Source organism: Petaurus breviceps, unplaced genomic scaffold (assembly GCF_028583685.1).
Source record: "Petaurus breviceps papuanus isolate PSGF00001 unplaced genomic scaffold, PetGlider_PUasm1.0 129, whole genome shotgun sequence".
Classification (NCBI taxonomy): Eukaryota; Metazoa; Chordata; class Mammalia; order Diprotodontia; family Petauridae; genus Petaurus; species Petaurus breviceps.
In genome coordinates, this window is record NW_027185665.1 from 13142861 (window position 1) to 13164981 (window position 22121).

Consider the following 22121-nt stretch of genomic DNA (forward strand, 5'->3'; position numbering starts at 1 on the left):
AGGTCCTCTATGGCCTGTAACCAGCTTGTATTTTCCTTTGAAGCTTTTGGTGCAGGAGTTCTGACTTCACTGTTTTCCTCCTGTTCCATGGCTTGCTCCTTCTTATCCCCAAAATAGGAGTGTAATGTTGGAATCTTCTGTCTGCTTTGTTTCCTTTGCTTGCTCATTTTGCCACTCAATGATTTGACTTTTGGGCTTTTTGCCACAGTAGGACTCTGCCACCAGACAGGGGAGTTTTCGTCCCAAACGCTGGGGTTTTCTCAGTTGTCAGAGGTATTAGATGGCTGCCCTCTCTGAGGTCTCCACACGCTCTGGCAAGCTGGACACACACCCCAGGACCTCCACCCTAGACTGCAATCCAGATCCAAGCAGGTTAAAGCAAGAGCGATTACCCCTCAGACTGGTGCTTGGTCCCCCTACACTCTGCAGGCCAGGAGCTGAAGCCACCACGTGGCGCTGGCAGGCTGTGCTGGCATCTCAGCGTTTTCTCGCCCCAGGGGTAAAAGCCACGCACTCCCACTTACTGGGTCCCAAAGTCCAGACTACACTGGCCTCTTACCTTGTCCTTCGCATCTATGTATTGATAAATCTGGAAACGGCCACAGCTGCTGCTGATCTGGAGTCCCTCTGGCTGGTGGCTGGTCAGGCCTGCCCTGGGGCTAAAGCCTTGGTGTGGTGCTGGGCTCGGCTCCCAGAGTGCTGTGCTGGATTCCTGCTGGCCTGCTGGGTGTCCTCAGTGGGAGGTTAGCTTCTCTGTGTCATTTTGTGGGTTCTGCAGCTCCAAAGTTTGTTCAGAGAACTCTTTTTACATGGATTGGGGAGGGTGGAAGCTGGAGCCACGGGAAGGTCGTGCTTCTACTCCGCCATCTTGGCTCCACCCCTCGATCCCTCTGCTAACCATCGTGAAAAGGTTCTTGGTCACAAGGAAAACAACCCAAATTTTACAAAATTAGTCCAATGAAAATTCCAATTCATGTTCCACAGTGATTGAACTGTATCTGCTTATAAAAGGATGTATTTTTCTTCTAACAAACATAATTCCTTCCACCATATCTCATCTAGCATATGGGTAGCTCAGTCTAGCTCTACTGATTCCAAGGAAATTGTTGGAAATATAGTACTATATTTTTTGTGGGTTCCATTTTTCCAGAATTCCTAGAGACATCATAGAGAACATGGAGATGCTTTGCTAAATAAGGAGCATGGCATGGATGAACTTGGTTACATTAGCATTAATTTATCTACATGATTATTTTCAACGTGCATGAGGATCCAGCTTGTGAAACTTGTTTCAAAGATCTATGTGTACTAGGATGTTTTTCACAACATTCCCATAGACATTTTGTATCCTCAGACAAGGTAACCAAACATTATGAACATCCCAGCATACCTTTAATATCAGTGCTTCAGCTAAAATGAAGTTCAAGTATGTTCTCTTTTCTAGTAGAAGCTGTGGGTATCCACTTATTATACAATTACATGTTGAGCACCTACTATTTACAAAGCACTTTGGGGGTGAGAAGGGAGAGATACAAAGATACAAGGATTTTACGAACATTTGGGAGTTAAGGTATTGCAAAGATGCTAGGTTTCATATAAGAAACTCAATGAAAAAGCAAGCTATATTGGATAGAATGGCATCCTGAGAGTCAGTAAGGTCTGTATACATTCAAATGTTGCCTGTGATATTAATTGAGTAGCCATGAGTGTATCATTTAACTTACAGAACAACTTCAAACAATACCTTTCAACTTATCCAGTGAAGTAGAAGGATTCCTTTCTATGTCAATTAAGGGCATTATGATGCAGATAGAATCACAGACACTTGCCTTAAATAGATAAGAAAATGGCTGTATGATTGTCAGTCTAAGGAGTGGTGGCAGTTGCTAAGATTTCGAGACTAAGATGTCAACTGAAATTACTAAGTCGACTACTTCCTCTGTGTCCCTCAGAATTTGATGATATTGAAAAGACTTCACATTTCCACTTCTTGGTTAACAGTTGCAATGTCTAAGAGGCTAAGAAATCCCCCAAAACGAATCTAGTGGAAACTGGATCCTAGGCTCTAATGTAACCTATAGCTATTTTTGAATATTCCCAAACCTGGTAACCCAATTCTATCCCCCCAAAGTCTTGATTATAGCCAGTACTTTTCAGGAGGACATTGGTGACACTTCACATATAAGAGTGCTGAAACTTCAGAAAGTAATTGTTTTGACATTACGTATTCATTCTGAAGAAGTTGAACATGTTGAGTGATGTGATAGTACATTTATGCAAAGAAGTCTTTTAAAACACTTAGTACCTCTCCAATGGCAGCACTTATTCACAGAGTTAATGTGGTAAGGGAGGGAGGGGGAAATGGAGGCAAGACAAGTGAAATGAACATTAAGTCCCGAGTCAGATGACTCTCTCTCAAATGCTTACTATTTATGTGATATTGGAAAAGTACCTTAACTTCTCTAGATCTGTTTCCTTATCTGTAAAAAGAGGATTAGACAACTGTTAAGATCACTGTCAGGTTAAGAACCATTGTTCTTTTTTTTCCTATTCAGACTGGTAGATCAGGGATAAATGTAGACAATATATGGCTGCATTTTAGCAAGGCATTTAAAAAAAAATTCTCATGACCATGAGGTAGACACTCAGAAATGGCTATCCAGACTCAAGGATATTCTGGAGATAAAGAAAAAGGAAAGAATCAGAGGTGATAATCATAACTCAGAAATCAAGAGCTACAAAGGACAAAGCAAAGTACTGGGTCAGAAAATATAATGGCACGGGGCGGCCAGGTGTCTCAGCGAGTAAAAGCACTGGCTCCAGTGTCGAGATGACCTGGATCAAATCCGGGATCAGATACTCAGCACCACACCCAGAAATAACTGGCCATGTAACCTTGAGCAAGTTACTTAACCCCAATTGCTTAAAAAAAAAAAGAAAAAAACAAGATAGAATGGCAGGCAGGACAGCATATAAAAGTAATAATAACAAATAGACTTTGACACTGAAATAACTTCTCCCAAAAGGACCAAAGTCTCTTAGATATGCTATGGAGATAAACACTCTAATTGAAAGGAGGCATATAGAATTGAAGAAAATAGCAGAAATTGCTATTTCATATCATGGAGAACAGAAATTTATACCTATCTTTTATTATTTTCTTTCATTTGTTTTCCCAGTGTTTTTCTTGCTTGCCTACCTAGATTGCAAGCTTCTTGAGCACAGGCACAGTTTATTCTACTTTTATTACATTTTCTTAGAGTGCTAGATAGTCTTATAGCAGGTACTTGATAAATAATTGATATGCCTGCTGCTATATGGATTCTCAAAAATGTGTAAGTTACCGTGTCTGAACCTGAGTTCAAGAGCTAAAATGGGCAACTTTGAACTGCATTCCTTAATATGCATTGTGTTCTCACACTTCTGAATCTTTAATCAGACTATTTCCTTGTCCTGGAATGCCTTTACTCTCTCTCTTCCTTTACTTATGAAATTCCTATATATCTTCTACATTCCAAATTAAATGCCAATTTCTCCAGGAATCCTTGCCTTGATCCCTTTGTTGACTGAAGATGTGACTTTCCCCTACACATATACCTTCCAAAGTCTCTGTCTCTTTTCCTTTATATGTTTTAGATCAGTCTCCAAGGGTTAGCAGCCATTGTGTGTCCTCCCTTAAAGTAGCATTGAAGAACTTTTCTCCTCTCTAAAAGTTCTATACCATCTCTGACTCTATTCCTCATAAAGGCATTCAACAGTGGGTAATCTCTTCACTAAACTGGAATCACACCTAAGTAGTAGCCTGAGACTTGAAAGCTGGGTTATAGACATAAGCTCCCATAACAGAAGTATTCTGATACTGAACTATGGGGCAAGGAGAGTTACTAATATTACTTCTCTCGAGAGAAGGAGTGATATCAAATCATATGGCTGGGCCAAACCTATAAGTGGGGCTATAGGGGCTGCAGTTTCTAAAGGTAAAAGTATACAAATCAGAAGGCCTAATGTATCAGTGGAGTTACAACTAGAATGGAACTTTTAATAGTGTCATTAATTAGAGTGCAAACTATGTGCAGATATCAGAATGTGTATTGGTAAAAGTCCTGAACTGGGAGTCAGGAATCTGAATATTAGGTCTGAATCTGTCACTAGTTAGCATATCACAGTTCTTGTCACATAGCAAGCACTGAGTAAATATTTATTGACTGCCTAATGACAGAAATAGCTATGTGACCTGGGGCTACTCAGTTGACCTCTGGACTTCAAATTTCTCATCTTACATGAAGGAACACCAATCAAAATGACATATCTTATTCCTTCAAGTACTAAATGTGTTTGATTGTATGATAATATTTTGGCCCTCAAGTACAAGATACTGCACATCACTTTGGATGCTGTATTGTTCATTGGCTCACGGCATAAAGAGGCCTAAATTATTAAAGTTATCTTGACTTAGCCTTGAACATTTGCAGAGATATTACCACCAATGTGTAGCTAAAGTTTTCCTGGTCTTTCCATCTAGAAAACAAGGTCTTACAGGTAAGAACTATCTTCTACTTCTGTGTATTCCCCACAGCCACACCACCTTTTACATTATAGGTGCTCAATAAAGCTTGACCAATAATCCTGTAAAGAGCTGCATCTATATTTGTCTATTTGTGGTGCTATTATATCACCCAGTATTGTGTTACAGTGGCATGAGCTCTTTAATCATACCTCCAGTGAGACACCTAAAGGCACAGACATAGCAACACTTAGTTTTCAGTGTTCTAGAAAAGACTCCAACACAGATATAAAATATGATTCAAAATTAGTGATGCTAACCATTTTAATATGCATTTCAGACTTCATTCCACTGAGTTCCTTTCTTTTCAAAGTTGTCACCAAGAATGGCTCTGCATTTGTTCCAGTGTTGTTGGAATTGATTAAAACATTTCTGGAGTTTCTGTTTGGGAACTTCCTTCAGAGCCAATTTATACCCAAAGTCATATACATTAATTCACAATCAGTCATACTTCACTGTGCCTCTTCAAAACAAAACAAAACATAGCATTAGCCCATTTGATGAACCATCTTATTCCCCAGATTTATCTCATAATGACACCTGTAGTTTTGAAAAAATCAATTTGAGCTTCTAAGAGTAATGATTTGACACCATTACGTAAATACAGAAATTTCTGTAGATAGATACTAAAGGCAGTTCCCAAAGAGGCATACTGAAAATATTTTAGCATGATCATAGTTTCATTGGAGTCAGTATGTTACCCACACCCATTTTCCACATTGACAACCTTGATGAAGACATCTTGCATTTACACTTTCTGATTTGTTTGTTTAAAAGTCAATGACATTACTTTTTAGGTATACCTCATAATTTAAAATTCTTGATTTTGTAATATTAATCCTGATTTATGTTACAAAAAAGGGGAGAATATGATAGCCAAGAGGTAAGGGGAAGAAGTGAAAGGAGTACAAACCATAATGTGGAGTAGAAAGAAACATTGGTAGCCAGCTACCCCCATGATTCTTGTAAAGATCTAAGTAAGAAGAAGGTCAGGCAAAGTAACAATTAAGGCAATTTAAAGGTAAACCATAATGGGACATTTTTTCCCAGGCCGGGATCACAAATTTGACCCAGAAGCAATGGAACAGGGGAGGAATAGTGGAACATTCATGAGCCAGGATGACTAACTCAATCCCTGGGTCTCCAAACACCCCTGGGCCAGCAGCAAAAGCAGTTCTCCAGAGCATAGAGTGAGTTCATCCCTGAACTAAGAAAAAAGGAGATCAGCAGTCTGTTTATCTGGCCTATAATGGGACCAGGGGAGCATTTCTGTTCCTCTGAATAGATTGTAGACCCAGACATTGACTCAAAACAACTATCTTATAAGAGCTAAGGATAGCAACTCTCCCATAAAGTTCCACCCAGAAATAGGTTTGACACTGTATCTAGACCCCAAAACAGCATCTGGAGTCTGGAAAGTCTAGGAAGGCAGATATCAGACTGTGCTTTTGATCATGCCCTATAGGCTCACTAAAATTTTGCAGCATTCTGGCACAAACTACTCCATGTGATTCTCAAACAACTTGTAATATCTAAAGAATACAGTGGCAGGACCTCTGATAAGACAGGTCTAGAACAAACAAAGCTATGATATTCCCAACATATGTGTTCAAAACTTGAAGCTGACAGGAAATCACTACAAAAGTAAAGTCAGAAAAATGAGTAATCAAAAATTAAAATTATTTTGATGCTAGTAATAGGGAAGGCATAAACCTGTAAGAGGAAAATAGCTCTAAAATATCTACAAGGGAAGCCTCAAAAAAAGACTTGACCATGAGCACAATTAGAATTCCTAAGATAAATGAAAAAAAAACATGAATGAGCATGATAGAGGACAGAATTTAAAAGACAGGAGAGGACGAGGGGAAAGACTTGGAAGGAGAATTAGCAAAACAAAACAAAAATACCAAAGTAACAAATCCCCCACAAATCAGAATGGACTAAATAAAATCCAGTGATGTCATCAAGCAATAAGAAATATTCAAAGAAAATCATTTGAAAAAATAAGCATGGGAGTTATTTCATATCAAAAGCAACTGACCTGGAAAATAGATTAATAGTGATTATTTGAGAAACATTGTATTCCCTGAAAAATATAATCAAAATAAATGACAGATATCAAGAAATTATAAAAGAAAGTTACCACAAGATATCAAGAGTAGAAAGTGAACATAAAGAGAATTAATTGATCATACTTGAAAGAAGCACCTAGTAAAAATTTCCAAGAATATCACAACCAAAATCCAGACCTTCACACACAAAAAAATCCGCAAGTGGCTAAGAAGCGTTAAAGTATAAAGAAACCACAGGTAAGATGACAAAAAAAAATAAAAACATTTAGCATTTACACTAGGAGAATGGAGAGCATGAAATTTGATATTCCCAAAGGCAAAAATATAGGATTACAAATAAAAATATCTTACAAGCAAAACTGAGTATAATCTTATAAAGGAAAAAAAGGAACTTATGAAACAGAGGAATTCTATGATTTCTGAAGTCCAGAGGTAAGTAGAAATTCTGGGAAAAAAACAAACCTTGAGATTCAAGAGAAACAATAAATAGCAAATACAAATGGATAAGAGGATGGTACTTTATACAAATGTTTGTATAAATATTGTTTGAAGTCTGTTGGGGGAAGGGTGTGATACAAATGTCCCCTCAGAAGCCTGCCATCATCAGGGATCATGCTCAAAAATAGACAAAGAGGCTGGGATTGGTTAACTGATGTTTTGCTAACCTTATCCAAAGGGGGAAGGGAATATGTGATAAAGAAAAGGAGGGGAGGAAAGGGGGAAACATCTATCTCATAATCAGTATATGCAAGTAGAAGTTCATACAAACAAGGAGCCACAGATCACCTGGAACTCACTTTTATCTGAATTGGTCACATGAAGGTGCAATGCACATGCACACACACAGTTTGTGTAGAAAAGTAGATCACATTCAAGGGAAATGAAGAAATTGAAAGAGACAAAAGGGAAAACTAAGAGGGATTGTAGTTTTAGAGCAGAATTAGTCATACAAAAAAGATATCTTATGTTCAGAGAAGGGACAGTGAAGAGAGGATAAGGAAAGAATGGACAATTTTGAACTTGTGATGTCAGTCTGAGAAAAAGAAAGAGAAGAGGAGAGGGAAAGAGAAAGATGATTACATTAATGATGAAACAATTATCCTGTTCTCTGATCCAAGTTTTACTTTCAATAATATAAAGAATTGATTTGAATTTATAACTTTGAGACCATTTCCTGAACTTTTAAGAGGACCAATGATATGAATATATGAATGAAAAAAATATTTATTAAGCACTTGCAAAGTGCAAAGCACTGTGCTGAGTACTTAAATAGAAACTGAAAAGTAAGAGTCCCTGTTGTCAAAGAACTCACATTCTAATGAGGGAGTCAGCACAGATGGCTGGTTTCAGCTGCAAATCAGGTGGAAAGATCCCATGGTATCAGAGATGATGGTCAAAGTAGTGCTGATTTGACTTGCTTGATACATACAGCTTTCCATCTTTCCCTTATGGTATCCTTCTGTTTCAGTTATGTGAATGGGAAGTTGTTAAGGAAAGGAATCCAAGTTACCAATAGTCATGAAAAACGATCTATGTCACTAATAATTAGAAAAATACAAATGAAAGCAATTTGGAGGTTACACCTCAGATTGAGGTTCTATCTATCTGATTGACAAATTTGACCAAAAAGGAAAATGATAAATATTACATTTGTTGCAGGAAAATAGACACATTGAACTACCCTGAGGTGAAGGTGTGATCTAGCCATTCTGTAAAATTCATTAAATTGTCCATACCCTTTGACCCAAAAATACTACTACTATCTCTATACCCCCCACAAAGTTGTTTTTAATAAGAAAATTCCTATGTGTATGGAAATATTTATAGCAGTTCTTTTTGAAGTATCTAAGGACTAGACATTAAGCAATAGTGCATCAGTTAGCAAATGGTTAAACAAATCATAATCCATTAATGTAAGGGAATAATATCATGCTATAAGAAGCAATGAAAAGGATAATTTGAAAGAAATTTGGGAAGACATTTATGAACGAATTCAGAACAAAGTGAGCAGAACCAGGAGAACATGTATACAGTGACAATTTGGTAAAGGCATATAATTTTGAATGACATAAGAACTGTGATTAATACAATTATTAACCATAATTCCAGAGGACTGATGGTGAAAAATGTGACTCACCTCTTGACAGAAAAGTTATTGAGTGTCTATGTAGAATAAGACTTTTTTTTCGAGACCAATGTCTTTTGCTCCACTTGATATTTGTTGCAAGGTGATAATTTCTTGTTTGTTTTAGCTTTAGCTTTTTTGTCTGTTTTGTCCTTTGTCTGCTCTGAGGCAATAGAAATTGAAAGGGAGAAAAAAAATGATTCTTAATTGAAAAATAACAATAAACTTCCAATTTAAGTGGAGATCTGAGATTATGAACTACATTAGGGTGTTTAATGTAGTTCATCAGCAAACATTTACTAAACTAATATGGGTGGGAATACAAAATAAAACACCTTCTCTTATACAGAAGCTTATATTCTAATGGAGAGAGGCAACAAGTGAGTAAAGATAAGGTATACACAAGGTAATTTCAAGAGGAAAAGTGCTATCTAGGCGATCACAAAAGCTATTTTGAGACATTCAAGGAAACTAGTGACCACTTGGTGATGGTGAGGTGAGAGTGCATTAAAAGTGTGAGGGCCTAGAGAGGGCATGAAAGGAAATGCCAAGAGATAATACTGGAAAAAAATGTAGGAACTAGATTGCAGAGAGTTATTAAATGCCAAGATAAAGTTTATATTTTATAGTACAGGGAATCAAGAAGTATTGAAGATTCCAAAGTAGGTAGGGATGGCCATATGGTCAGATCTGATTTATAAATATCAGTTTAGCAGTTGTGTGGATGGTTATCTGAAGAGGAGCAAGCTTGGAGACAGAAAGTTTGATTAGGAAGTTCTTGATCCCATTCACAGAATACATAGTGGTACTTTATAAACAGGCTCCTTTATTTCAGTGAATCTTTCAAAAAGGGTTATTGTGTACACAAGGACCATAGGATTATAGAAAATGAACTGGAAGGAACTTTAATGATATCTAATCTAACCCATCTCTTTCTAAGTCAAGAGACTTGGGTATAAAGGGTACCAGTGGTCACACAGCTATTAAATGTCAGAATAGAGATTTGAACCCAGGTCTTGTAACTCCAATCAAAAACTTTTCAAACAGGGCTGGGGGGGGGGGGTGAAGGTGGGAAAAGTGAAAGCAGGGACTCACTTGAGCTCACCCATAAATTCCTTCAGTTACCTATAAAAAGAGAATCTGAACAAATTTTAGAGTGGCAGAGTCGACTAGGAGACAGAGTATGACAGATTTCTAGCTCAGGTCAACAACATGGAAAATACATGGGGTAGGATTTGTTAAGCTGGGTGAGTGGAGTTCAGAGCAGAGCAGATCGAGTATGCAGACTGCACCAGGATACACTTGACTGGCCACAGTGGAGCCAGAATAAGCCTGGGTGAATTGATTCACCCCCCACAGTGGCAATTCCCAAACCTCTCACCACAGGATGGGGTCTATTGGAGCTGGGTAAGAGACAAGCACAGGGACTGTGGCAGTGGCAGCAGCTACTCCTGGAACTATCAGCTCACAGTCTAGGTATTTAGAAGTCACCTGAACTTCCAGGAGCTAAAATAGTGGAGTAAATTGTAGTTGCTCTTATCCCCACTTTGACTTTGAAAAATCCAGAGAATATAGCCCCAGGGTAAAATCCTGAAAGAGTAGAACCAGCAGGAAGCTAAGGAGATCTACAGAAAGGGGGTGACTGAGGCTGTGCTGTGACAGAAGGATACCAGTGGAGGACAGGAAGTGCCTCAGTAGGAGATCCTGATCCCCAGGGTGGGTGGAGCCAGCAAGCACCAACACCAGAACCCCAGGTATACCTGCACATAGCCAGGGGAATCAGCAGACACCAGCCACCAGTGGCTGAGACTGCCTGAGTTCTAGCCAAGGGTCCAGGGTCAGGGAGGAGACCTGTAGCAGCCAGACCACTCCTCTCCCACACCTCATGCTGGGAGCTTCAGTGTGGATAAACAGAGAAAGTCCTGGCTTTGCCCTTAGTCTTGACACTCACCAGTAAGGTTCAGCTCAACACCAGGTGAGCTGAAGCATTTCATAGCCTTTAACTGACAGAACCACAGGTTGCAGCTCACAAAAGTCAATAACCAGGACCCCAACTCCCAGCATAAGAAGCATGGGTCAGAGCCCTCTGCATCCCAGAAGCAGAGGTCCACTTAAAAATCTAGGAAATAGGCAATCTCAATGGGGCAAAAACAAATTGGAAAAATGACTTTTGAATCCTATCAAGGTTCACACTCTGAAGAGGTGAGCATTGATACTATATCCATGTTTGAAGCTTAAAAAGAAAATATGAATTGGTCTCAAGCCCAAAAAGCATTCTTGGAAGAGCTCAAGAAGGATTTTAAAAGCCAAAGTAGAGAGGTAGAAGAAAAATTGACCAATTATTTTAAAAATACAATTGGCAAAAATGGGGAGAAAAATCACTGAAGAGAACAAGTCCTTAATAAGTACAATTAGGCAAATGGAAAAGGAGGTGCAAAATCTAACTGAAGAAAATAAATCCTTGAAAGTAAAAACTGGCCAAATGGAAAAAAGAGGTACAAAAACTAACAGAGGAAAATTGTTAAAAATTAGAATTAGACAAGTTGAAGCTAATTGCTCTTTAAGGCATCAAGAATCAATCAAACAAAATCTAAAGAATGAAAAAATAGAAGGAAATATAGAATATCTCATTGGAAAAACAACTGACCTGGAAAATAGATCCAGGAGAGAGAATTTAAGAATTATTGGTCAACCTGAAAGCCATGATGATAAAAAGAATGTAGACAGTATGTTCTAAGAAATAATTAGGGAAAATTGCCCTAAGATACTAGAACCAGAGGGTAAAATAGTCATTGAAAGAATCTACTGTTCACCTCCTGAAAGAGATTCCAAACTGAAAACTCCAAGGAATACTGTAGCTAAATTTCAGAATTTTCAGGTCTAGGAGAAAATATTTCAAGCAATCAGAAAGAAGCAATTCAAATATCATGGAACTGCAGTCAGGATCACAAAGAACCTTGCAGCCTCTACATTAAAAGATCTGGAGAGATTGTAATGGTAAGGCAAAGGAACTTGGATTACAACCAAGGATCTAACCAACTAAATTCAGTAAAATCTTTCAGGCACGGAGATGGTCATTCAATGAAATATGGGACTTCCAGAACTTTCTGATGAAAAAGCCAGACGTCAATGGAAAATTTGATCTTCATATACAAGATTCAAGAGAGACATAAAAAGGTAAACAGAGAAAAAATAAACACACACACACACACTTGTTATTCAATAAGCGCAAACTGTTTACATCCCTATATGGAAGGATGATACCTGTTAATCTTGAGAATTGTACTATTAATATTATGACACTCAAAAGGGATATACATTGATAGAGAGTGTGGGTATAAATTAACTGATGTGATGACAAAAACCTAATAAAGGGTGCAAAGGGATAATAAGGAGAAAAGAGGAGAGGAGGAGGCAGAAAAAGGTAAATTACAGCACAAGAAGAGATACAAAAACCTGTTTGGCAGAGGGAAAGAAGAGAATGAGATGAACACTGTATTAGCTTTATTCTAGTTGGTTTTGGTTCAAGGAGGGAATAACATGCTCAGTTAAGTAAAGGAATTTAACATGAAGAGACACAAAAGCTTATTCGAGTAGAGGAAAAGAGGGAAAAGAGCATTGTTTGAGATTACTCTCAATGGATTTGGTTCAAAGAGGGAATAACATACTTTGGTAAGTATAGAAATCTACCATGCCCTACAGACAGTAGAAGAAGAAAGGGGAAAGAAAAGGGATGGGATGCTTAGAAGGAAGGGAAGAAGTAGTAAAGGGAAGGGAAAAGGGTAGGAAAAGGAAGGGAGGTGATCAGGAGGGACTATTGAGGGAGTTGGCTGTCAAAAGCAAAACTCTTTTGAGGAGGAGAAGGGAAAAATAAAAGCATAAAGGGGGTGGGAGATAGGATGGAGAGAAAGACACAGATAGCAATCATAACTGTGAAGTGAATGAGATGAACTCTCCTATAAAATGGAAGCAGATAGCAGAATGGATTAAAAACCATAATCCTGCAATATGTTGTTTACAAGAAACACATTTGAAACAGGGGGATACACACAGGGTAAAGATAAAACAATGGAGTAGAATATATTATGCTTTAGCTTAAGTAAAAAAAAAAAAAGGAGGGGAAGCAATCCTAATCTCAGACAAAGCAAAACTAAAAATAGATCTAATTAAAAGAGATAAGGAAGGAAATTATTTCCTGCTAAAAGCTACCATTGACAGTGAAGTAATACCATTACTAATTATAAATACACCAAGTGGTATAGTAGTCAAATTCTTAGAGAAGTTAAGGGAATAAAAGGAAGAAATAACAAATCTAGGCAGATCCACAGCACAGATTGGCTGGAGCAGACTTCAGGAGAGTCAATCACTGGCAACTGTGGTGGTTTCCAAACTCCTCAACCCACAAACTCTAAAAAGAAAGTAAAAGGTCAGTGGGGGAACTCTGTTGGGACTGGGGGAGAGAATATCGGGGGTCCAGTCCCTGTCCAGATTCAGGGAGAAGGTAGTTAGAAACAAACACTTTTGAAAAGGAACAGGGTCAAAGGAGAAAATAGAATAAATTCGGGGCAGGATGGGATGGATGGAAGTATAGTCTTTCACATTATAACTACTATGGAAATGTTTTGCATAACTACACATGTATAACCTATATTGAATTCCTTGTCTTCCCAGTGGGGGTGGGTGAGAATGGAAGAAGTGAAAGAATCTGGAACTCAAAGTTTTAAAAACAAATGTCAAAAATTGTTTTTACAAGCAACAGGGAAGTAAGATATATATTTGCAATGGTGTATAGAAATCCATCTTGCCCTACAAGAATGTAAAGGGGGAAGATGGGGGGGATAAAAAAGAGGGCATATTGGGGGAAGGGGTATTCAGTAGGCTTGCAATCTTGAGGTGAGGGGTAGAGGAGATTCGGTGAGAAAATTTATAACTCAAAATCTTGTGAAAATGAAGGCTGAAAACTAAAAAATAAATAAATATTTTTTCTTTAAAAAAATGAGAAATTCTGAACCAGGATATTGACAGAAATTCGAAGCCATCAAAACCTTGCAGTAACAGAGGCAGAAATCGCCTTGGTCATACATGTTCTCCATGTGTGTGCCTCACAAGTATTGACCTCTTAACATTTAATTCATTATTCCCACTGATTCTGTGTGTATTATTGGGAGATTGTAGCCAATGGGGGTGGGTAATACCAACTATTGTTTTATATTATCTTAGTAAATGTGTTTTATTTGAACTAATTCTGTCTCCTGGCTAACTACTAAAGGTGAGTTCATGGTGAGGGTTCATGCCTATTATGTTATGTGGGCAGACCCGGAGTGTCCTTTTGAATCCGAGGTATCAGCCAGCTATACTTTTAGCAAACCAGTCCTCATGTGCCAGTTTGAGAAGTAGCTAAGAAAGACAGTATTGTAAAGACAAGATAGCATCTATATAGACACAGCCTGCTTCTGGACTTGTAACCCTATTTTTTATGATGAAGTTTTGAGAGTCATTCTAGACCTTAGCATTAGTGAATTAAGAAAGGTGGGAGGTAGGACCTAGGTGGACATTTGTCTAGAAGACCTGATCAGCAAAGGGAGGAACTAGCTTCCAAATCTAAAGTAGCCATGACTGCTTTTGAAGAGACTGCGATGCCCCAGATTAAATCTAACAAAGGACTGAACACTCACTTTTTTGGAGGTCATGCGTAAACAGCAAACAATGTTGAGAGTGTGTACCAATTTGGGAGGTAAGAGATAGCGAGTGTGGTGTGAGTGCAAGTACTTAAACTGTGCTCCTGGAACTCTTTGATTTGGTTATATAAACTACTTAAATAGGGTAGCTAGGTGATGCAGTGGATAGGGCTTGGACTGGTAAATTATGGTCCATGGGTTCCTAAAGAATCTGACAGGACTGAGTTACTAAACAACTATCAAAATCACAAATAAACTAATTAAAGTGTACAGTTCCTTGAAACTTCATGGGTGTGGAAGAAGCTAAGAACATGCAAATCATATGGTAATTGTTATGGTGTACTTAACTTTAGTTCTTTTCCTTATGAATAAAAAAATACTTCATATGTCAAAAAAAAAAAAAGAAATAGCAAAACAATATTACTGGTGGACCTCAACCTCCCCCTCTCTAAACTTGATAAATCTAACCTCAAAATAAATAAGAAAGAAAATAAGAAGGTGAATATAATTTTAGAGAAGGCAGATATGATAGACCTCTGGAGAAAATTGAATGGGGATCAAAAGAAATATACCTTCTTCTCAGTGGTACATGGCATATGCAGAAAAAAATGACCATGTGCTAGGGTATAAAAACTTCACAACCTAGTGCATAAAGGCAGTGGTATTAAATGCATCCTTTTCAGATCATGATGCAATAAAAATTATATGTAATGCAGGTCCATGGAAAGATAGACTGAAAACTAATTGGAAACTAAATAATCTAATCCTAAAGAATGAGTGGGTGAAACAAAAAAAATCATAGAAACAAAAGTAACTTCATTCAAGAGAATGATAATAATGAGACAACTTACTAAAACTTGTGAGATGTGGAGAAAGTAGTTCTTAGGGAAAATTTTATGTCTCCAAATTCTTACATGAATAAAATAGAGGAAAAGGAGCCCAATAAATTGGGCATGAAACTGAAAAAGCTAGAAAAAGAATAAATTGAAAATTGCCAATTAAATACCAAATTATAAATACTGAAAACCAAAGAAGAGATTAATAAAATTGAAATTAAGAAAACTATTGCAATAATAAATAAAACTGAGCTGGTTTTATGAAAAAAAAAACAATAAAACCAATAAACCTTTAGTCAATTTGATGAAAAAGAAAGAAGAAAATGAAATGACCAATATCAAAAATGAAAAGGGTGAATTTACCTCCAATGAGGAGGAAATTAATACAATAATTAGAAATTATTTTGCTCAATTGTATGGCCATAAATTTGACAATCTAAGTGAAATTGAGGAATATTTACAAAGATATAAGTTGCCAATATTAACTGAAGAGGAAGTAAATTACTGAAATAACCCCACCTCAGAAAAAGTAATTGAACAAGCCATCAATGAACTACCTAGGAAAAAATCTGCAGGGCCAGATTGATTTACAAGATCATTTTATCAAACATTTAAAGAGCAATTGATTCCAATACTTTTTGACTATTTGGGAAAACTGGAGAAGAAGAAGTCCTAACAAATTAATTTTATGACACAAATATGGAACTGATACCTACATCAGGAAGAACCAAAACAGAAAAAGAAAATTATAGGCCAATTTTCCTCATGATTATAGATGCAAAAATTTTGAATAATTAGCCACAAGATTACAGCAACTTATCATGAGAATAATACACTTTGACCAGGTAGGATTTATTCCAGGAATGCAAAGATGGTTCAATATTAGGAAAACTATCAGTATAATAGATCATATCAACAACAAAACCAGTAGAAAACATATGAGTAAAATACAACACCCATTCATGTTAAAAACACTAGAAGTCATAGGAGCACTGGAGTCTTCATTAAAACAATAAATAGCATCTATCTAAAACCAACAGCAAGTATTATATGTAATGAGTATAACCTACAAGCATGTCCAGTAAGATTGGGGGTGAAATACGGATGTCCACTATCACCCCTATTACTCAATTTAGTACTAGAAATGTTAGCTGTAGCAAGAAGAGAAGAAAAAGAAATTGAAGGAATTGGAATAGGCAAACAAGGAACTAAGCTATCACTCTTTGCAGATGATATGATGATATACTTAGAGAATCCTAGAAAAACAAATAAAAAACTACTTGACATAAGTAAATTTAGCAAAGTTGCAGGATATAAAATAAATCCAAGCAAATCCTCGGAATTCCTATATATTTCTCTTTTTTTTGGAGTTTGAAGACTAGTTGGTGTTAAGTGCTTGCGCAAGGACATACCACCAGTAAGTATGATTAAGTGCCTGAGTCTGGATTTGAACTCAGGTCCTCCTGACTCAATGGCCAGCACTCTATTCATCATGCCACCACCCACCTGTCCATTTCCTATATATTTCTTTTTTTTTTAAGCAATTGCGGTTAAGTAACTTGGTCAAGGTTACATGGGCAGGTGTTTCTGGGTGGGTACTGAGTGTCTGAGCCCAGATTCAATCCCCATGTCATCTTGACACTGGGGCCAGTGCTCTTACTCGCTGTGCTATGTGGCTGCCCCCCTATATATTTCTAATGAAGTCCAACAGCAAGAAATAGAGAAATTTCACTTAAAGTTACTGTAGACATTATAGAATATTTGGGAGTCTATTTGCCAAAACAAACCCAGAAACTACATGAACACAATTACAAAAACACTTTTCACACAAAGTCAGATCTAACTAACTGGAAAAACATCACTCACTCATGGCTAGATTGAGTTAATATAATAAAAAATGAAAATTTTACCTAAATTAATTCACCTATTTAGTTCCATAACAATGAATCTACCATAAAATATTTAATAGAGTTAGAAAAAATAGAAACAAAATTCATCCGGAAGAACAAAAGTTTCAGAAATCAAGGGGATTGATGAAAAGAAATGCTAGGGGAGGTTTACCTTACCTCTAGCCTTGCCAGATTTTAAACTGTGCTGTAAAGCAGCAGTCATCAAAACTCCTTGTTACTGGTTGAGAAATAGAGTGGTAGATCCATGGAATAGATGAGGTACACAAGACATAGTAGTCAATGACTACAGTAACCTACAGTCTGATAAACCCAACGACTCCAGCTTCTGGGATAAGAACTCACTATTTGATAAAAACTGCTGGGAAAACTGGAAAACAGCATGACAGAAATTGAGCATAGACCAGTGACTTACACCGTATACTGAAATAAAGTCTAAATGGGTTCACAATTTAGATGTAATGACTAATACTGTAAGGAATCTGAGAGAGCAAGGAAAAGTTTGCCTGCCAGATTTATGGAGAAGGGAATAATTTATGGCCGAACAAGAGATGGAGAGCATTATGAAATGTAAAATGGAGAATTTGATTACATTAAATTGAAAAGGTTTGTATAGACTTTTCCCCCTTTCCTTGTCCCCTTCCCCTTATCTCTCCCTCTTCCTTTCCCTTCCTGGCCCCTCCCTCCCTTTCCCCTTCCTCCTGCTCATCTTTCCCTCCATCCTTTTTCCTTCCTCCTTCCCTGGCCCAGACAATGCCATGGTGGAGATGGCCGAGGAGGACATCACGAGAATGTTCCAGGACATGTTCTTCAAAATGGCCATGTACCTGAAGGGCGAGCTGACAGCCACCAGTGACGACTATAAACTTCTAGAAAATATGAACAAACTGACCAGCTTGAAGTATTTGGACATGAAAGATGTTGTAGTAAACATAAGTAGAAACCTAAAGGACTTAAACCAGAAATATGCAGCACTTCAGATCACTTTAGTTGAGTAAGCAGAAGCTCTTGAGCAGACAGCTTACAAGTTGCATGCAGATTCAAAGATACTAGAAGCAAAGCACAAGGAGTTATAGAGGAAATGAAAGAATTCTTGAGCACAAAGACTTTAACTACAGGAATGTTTTATAAGAGCTGAAATATGGGTGGAGTCAAGATGGCGGAGTAGAAACAGGACTTCTGCACAGCTCCACCTTCCACCTTCCCCAATTCATGTAAAAGGGTACTCTAAACAAAGTTTGGAGCTACAGAACCCACAAAAAGACACAGAGAAGCTAACCTCCTGCTTAGAACAGCCCTGCAGGTAGGCAGGAATAGGCCAGCACAGAGCTCTGGGAGCTGAGCCCAGTGTGAGCAAGAGGTTTTAGCCCTAGGGGGGGCCTGACCAACCACCGGCTGGAGGGACTCCAGATCAGCAGCAGCTGTGGCCATTTCCAGATTTATCAACAAATAGATGTGAAGGACAAAGTGAGAGGTCACTGCAGTGTGGACTTTTGGACCAGTAGTTGGGAGTGAGTTGGCTTTTGCACCTGGGATGAGAAGCCACTAAGACACTGCAGCAGAGCCGGTGCCACGTTGTAGCTTCAGCTCCTGAACTGCAGACTGTAGGGGGACCAATCGACCATTCTGAAGGGTAATAATTCTTGCTTTAACCTGCTTGGATCTGGATTGTGGTCTAGGGTGGAGGTCCTGGGGTGTGTGACCAGTTTGTTAGAGCATGCGGAGGCTTCAGAGAGGGCACCCAACTAATACCTCTGGCAGCTGAAAAAACCCCAGTGTTTGGAATGGAAGCTCCCCTGTCTGGTGGCAGAGTGCTATTGTGGCAAAAATCCCAGGGGTCAAGTAATTGAGTAGCTACATGACCAGACAAAGGAAGCAAAAATAAAAACAAAAATAGAAGAATCCAACATTAGACTCCTTTGGGGCGGGGGGGGGGGGGGTGAAGGATCAAAGCATGGAAAAGGAGGAAGACAGTGAAGTCAGAACTCCTTCACCAAAAGCATCAAAGGAATATATGAGCTGTTTACAGGCCATAGAGGACCTTAAGAAGCAGATAAGGGAAGTGGAAGAAAAATTGGGAAGAGAAATGAGAACAATGCAAGAAAATTATGAAATGAGAGTCAACAGCCTGACTGAGGAAAATAACACCTTAAAAAACAGATGAAGTCAAATGGCAAAAGAGGCTCAAAAATGTAGTGAGGAGAGGAATGCCTTGAAAAGCCAAATTTGCCAGATGGAAAAAGAATCTCAAAAGCTCACTTAAGAGAATCATTCCTTTAGATTTAGAATGGAACAAAGGGAACCTAGTGATTTGAGGGGGAATCAAGATGCTGTTAAACAGATCCAAACAAATGGAAGAATAGAAGACAATGTGAAATATCTCATGGGAAAAACCACTGACCTGGAAAATAGATCCAGGAGAGACAATTTAAAAATTATTGGACTACCTGAAAGCCATGATCAAAGAAAGAACCTAGAAATCATCCTCCAAAAAAATTCTCAAGGAAAACTGCCCTGATGTTTTAGGACCAGAAGGCAAAAATAGAGATTGAAAGAATCCACCAATCACCTCCTGAAAAAGATCCCAAAAAGAAAATATATATATATGATTACTAATACTATTTTATATTTAATTGTGAAATAAGAGGAGGGGATATCCTGCAGGACTGCCATTTTGGGGATGTGGGTAGGGGAAAATGGGAAGAAATTTTGTAACCCAAAATCTGGTGGAAATGAAGTAAACCAGAAGTTAATAAAGCATTTGGAAAAAAAGCTGAAATATGTGGGATGGAATTTGTCACTAGGCTTCAGTTCCTAAAAGGAAGTGGTGCTACTGACCCAAGGAGAATCCCAGCTCCACCTCTTGTTGGATGTGTAACTCTGGCCACTCGCAATGTTTTCCTCAACCTGCACCCCTGGAACCTCATCTAATTGCATGCTTCCTTGTGTGCTCTGGACCAAGACTCAGAAATCAGGATCAACCCCATCTACAGCAGACACAGATGAGAGGCTCTTGACTTCCTGTCTCCTCCCTTCTTCCCTCTTCAGTAGGCCTCCCCAATCCCCTTCATAACCACTTTTTCAACTTTAATAATAAATATCAACATATGACCCTCAAAGAAAGAAAAAGAAAAAAGTTTTGTACAGACAAAACCAGTGTAACCAAGATTAGTAGGGAAGTTGAAAATTGGGAAAGAATTTTTACAACCAGTGTCTCTGATAAAGTCCTAACTTCTAGAATATACAGAGAACTGAGTCAAATTTATAAGAATACAAATCATTCCCAATTGATAAATGGTCAAAGGATATGACAGTTTCAGAGGAAGAAATGAAAGATAGCTATGAATATATGGGTGAACAAAAAGCTTTAAATCACTATTGATTAGAGAAATGCAAATCAAAACACCTCTTAGGTACGACATCTCACCTGTCACATTGGTTAACATAATAAAACAGGAAAATAATAAATACTGGAGAAGATGTGGGAACATTGGGACACTAATGCATTGTTGGTGGAGTTGCAAACTGATCAAACTATTCTGGAGAGCAATTCATAACTATGCCCAAAAGGCTATAAAAACGTGCATACCCTTTGATCCCGCAATACCACTTCTAAGGCTGTATCCCAAAGAGATCATGCAAGTGGGAAAAGGACCCATACGTACAAAAATGTTTATAGCAGCTCTTTTTGTGGTGGCAAATTGGAAATCAAGGGGTTACAATCAATTGAGAAATGGCTAAGCAAGTTGTGGTATGTGAATGTAATGGAATACTATTACAGTGGAAGAAATGAGAAGCAAAATGACTTCATAATAACCTGGAGAGGCTTGTATAAACTGATACTTAGTGAGGAGAGCAGAACTAGGAGGACACTGTAAACAATTACATGCCCATGATATCTGTGATGACTAACTTTCACTGACTGGGCTACTCTCAGCAATGCAACGCTATAAAACAATTCCAAAGAACTCATGATGGAAGAGGCTATCCACATCAAGAGAAAGAATTGAAGGGTCCGAATGCAGATTGAAGCAAACTCCTTGCTCCCTCTCTTTTTTACTTTGTTTTTTTTTTCCTTCTTACTCATTGTTCATTCAATTGGTTATCTTTTTTTCTTTACAACTTGATTAATGTTTCATGTGAAGGTATCTATAGCACCTATATCCTATTTAATGCCATCAAAATGGGGAGGGGGGAGGAGGGGGAAAATGGGGGGGGGAGTTGAAACTCAAGGGATGGAAACTAAAAATAAATAAATAAATAAATTTTTGAAAAATGAGTTGTCCATAATCAAATAAATAAATGCATGGACTTTCACTCACATATCATTTGTTTGTGGAAAACATTGTTCCCACCACAAAGAGGCATCCAAGCATTACTCATCTTCTCTGCCCCTGTAATTTATTATGACACTACTCTCTTCAAAATGGCATGCTTTCAGAGATAATCATATGGATACACCACAAAATTAAATTAATTCATTAATGAATGCCAACCATAGGTCTAGTATTCTTCTATGTGCTACAGGTTTTAAAGAGGCATTTAAGGCAAGCTTTCTGTTCTTAAGGGATTTATAATCTGCTCTGTAAGAGAAGACATAAAGCTGTTCAAAGTTAACAACAATGTGAACAGTATTTGATGATATGTCAAATTAATGACTCAGAAGCAAATGCTATAGGATCTTTGAAAAGGACAAAATCAAGATGGAATGTAGAAAGTCCATTTGAGAATGTGTGGGTTGAAGTATGTGCAGGACTTGGATAAGTGATGAAAGAAATAGTATTATACTGTTAACTGAGAAATATATATGTGTGTGTGTGTGTGTGTGTGTGTGTGTGTGTGTAAGATCTATGTACATTTAAATATAGATAGATGGATGGATAGGAAGATAGATAGATAGATAGATAGATAGATAGATAGATAGATAGATAGATAGATA